The sequence below is a fragment of the Oncorhynchus gorbuscha genome, linkage group LG08, assembly GCF_021184085.1.
Source record: "Oncorhynchus gorbuscha isolate QuinsamMale2020 ecotype Even-year linkage group LG08, OgorEven_v1.0, whole genome shotgun sequence".
Classification (NCBI taxonomy): Eukaryota; Metazoa; Chordata; class Actinopteri; order Salmoniformes; family Salmonidae; genus Oncorhynchus; species Oncorhynchus gorbuscha.
The window spans coordinates 4560773-4564027 of record NC_060180.1 but is presented as its reverse complement, the minus strand read 5'-3'; positions in this window follow the sequence as shown (position 1 = coordinate 4564027).

Sequence of the window (3255 nt, the reverse complement as noted above, 5' to 3'; positions counted from 1 at the left end):
CTCTCTCTCCCCCTCCTCTCTCTCTTCCCCTCCTCTCTCTCTCTCCCCCTTCTCTCTCCCTCACCCCCTCTCTCTCTCCCCCTCTCTCTCTCTCTCTCTCTCCCCCTCTCTCTCCCCTCCTCCCTCCTCTCTCTCTCCCCCTCTCTCTCTCCCCTCTCTCTCTCTCACCCCCCCTCCTCTCCCTCCTCTCTCTCTCCCCCCTCCTCTCTCGCACCGGTTTGAGTGTGTCAAGAACACCAACACTGCTGGGTTTTTCATGCTCAACAGTTTCCCGTGTGTATCAAGAATGGTCACCACCCAAAGGACATCCACCTAACTTGACAACTGTGGGAAGTAATGGAATCAACATGGGCCAGCATTCCTGTGGAACGCTTTCAACACCTTGTAGAGTCCATGACCTGATGCATTGAGGCTGTTCTAAGGGTAAAAGTGGGTGCAAATCAATATTAGGAAAGTGTTCCTCATGTTTTGTACACTAAGTATAAGTATATAATCAAGCTGTGGCCAAAGACAGAGTCCAGTGGCAGAAGATTGTTGCGACATTATGCCCTACCCAGGACAAAGAGGACTCTGTCAGTAAGTACTTATTAAAGCTTCAGAAAATTACAAAAGTTGTAGACATAAGATAAAACAAATCCACTTCCTCTCCCCATCGAAGTGCCTAATTGTTTTGTTTGATGAAAACATCACTGTCACGTTGGTTTCTTTACATTACATTATTTGGTTTCCAAATCATTGAGCAGTGTAGACCTGTATAGGTCAGCTCACTATTCTGTGGATGCACCCACACAATCCAACACACTCACGACCACTGGGGTTCCAATAGAAACTTCCCAGGTCAAAATTCAAACAAATATCAGTACTTACACTTGACAGGGTTTATTTTCCTAATGCTCCCAATGTACCAATACTAATGGGGGTAGATGGGTATAGGCCATATAGTAATATGTTATACAGTATATACTGTAGGAGGAGCGAAACAGTGTTCTAGGAAATGCCGCTGTGTTTCAAAACGATTCAAGGAAACGGTACTCCTTAAAAACACGGCACTTTGATACAAATTACTTTCGTAGCATTTTCGCTAACCCTAGTCTTTTTCCTAACCTTAAGTTAAATCTCCTAACCTGCTACGAGAAGTCGTAGCTGTATTGAAGTGGCGTGTTTTTAGGGAGTTCCAGATCTAACATAGCCTGGTCCCAGAACTGATTGTGTCGTCTTGCCAATACAGCATTACCATAGGAGACAGCAGATTAAAGACCAGGCTAGGCTGAATACAGGAGGGGAAACAGGGTTCAAGGGGGCAGAGACAATGAATGCTCAGAAGGGTTGAGAGCAGGGCCTAGATTACCAACACTTTAAGAAATGTATGCAATTTCTTCCTTAACTATAGACTTATGGAGAAAGTTAAGCAAAGTTGCTATTCCTCAAAAAGGTTATTGGAAATATTATTTATTATGTTTCTCCTGAAGCCAAAATAAAGAAATTTGATTCTTGAAAATATAGCTTGTTCTTGGAAATGCTAAACCCTTGTCTTAAACTTGGGCAGTGTGAAAATAAGCCAATGAAAGCAATTGAACATGTTTTCATCTACAGTGACTACTCAGAAAGGTAGAGCGTAGCTCTCTAGCCATCCATTAATAGGCTACACATATTTAGCAGTCAAATCACCAGGTGACATCAGACAACAGTGTGCAGTGTAGCCTGGTATCAAGAAAATATATGCAAATATGGATTCCAACTATTTTACTGCAGGGTACAGAAGGATGTACTAATATAGTTCCATAGTGAAGCAGGACTGTATGTGGTTTGGTCTGGGGGGGGGGGGGCTTTCAACTTACTCTTGAGTAGAATGCATAAGGTGCCATTTCGTGCATCATCAGTATTCCTCTTGTCATGTCAGGTATTGCATATCTTAGAGAGCTATTTATAACAGAAATGTCCAGCTCAACTAGCCCATATCAGCTAATGTTTTTTTAGCCCATAGAGTTTGTTGTAATGTTTAAGTCACTCAAATATCACATGAAGACAGACATGACAAAATGTGTAGAATTGCGGGAAATAAAGCGTAAATATGCTAAATGTTCTCAACAAGAGGTGTGAACAGTTTGTGTCATAAACAGTGTTCGTGCCAATAGAAATAGACGGGGGGGGCACGAGATGTTCCCCACTGCTGGAAGGACGGCTTGAGTGAAAACGTTTGAGAACCCTAGAAAGTAATCTAAAGTCTTGTGTTGATTGGATTGGCAGATGGTCTCATAAAACCATACCCTAAGCGAAAGCAGTGAATAGGGTCTGGGATTAAAGACTCTTTTGGTAACTTTAAAAAGGGAAATAAAATTGTTCCTGGGAGGGTCCTCTTCAACTCTCCCAACAGACATGCCAGAAGGCCATTGAAAGATTAGTGGAATCTGTGTGGGTAGCTGGACAGGTAGGATGACTGACAGTGAAGGTGAACAGGTGGTCACGTGTCAGGTGACAGAGGAATGGATGAGACTGAGGCAGGAATTTCTTTAAGCATAAAGGGGTATATTTACTGAGTAGTCTGTGGACATTTCCACCTGACCTAATTAAAGCGCACCTGGCCCAGCTGAGTAAATGACAATGAATTAAAGGATTATTCCACCAACTCCATGGGCCTTTTCTACAGTCATGATTCTAAACCAAAAGTTAGCAGGCAAGACCTTTGCAGTGGTTTTAGTGAAGGCAGTTGAAGCAAACTAGTTACTTGTGAAATGGACTCAGTAAAAATAACCTCAGAGATCTCCATCTAGCTAGCTACTAGTTTGTGTCCGGGGGATGTGATGTGAGCAACCAGCAGATAAGGCATTGACCAAGTTCCTCTATGCCAAACTAAGGTTCAGTTACGTACAGAAGTGTTAAGCCGGAACAATGGAACATTAACGGAAGCAACCCGTTTGTCAAGAGACACTAGAGGAGGGTAAGCTGATCCTAGTTCAGTTAAAAGGCAACTTCTACCTCAAGCCACATAGAAATGGAGAAGCAAAAACAATATCTGGTTTACTCAAGAGATGTTGTGCAGCAATCTAATCTCAAAGTTACAGACAGTAGTGTGTAAAGCACAGGGCAGGACCAACACCCACAGCAGTCCTTCTAGGGAAACTGAAGTGGAGACTGAACCATAATAACAGGTTTAGCTTACATATTCAAAGGATATATTTATGTAACCTATTTGTTAAGATAACAATACATTTCTTACATGATGAGTAAACTACACCAATGTTACTGTAATTTCAT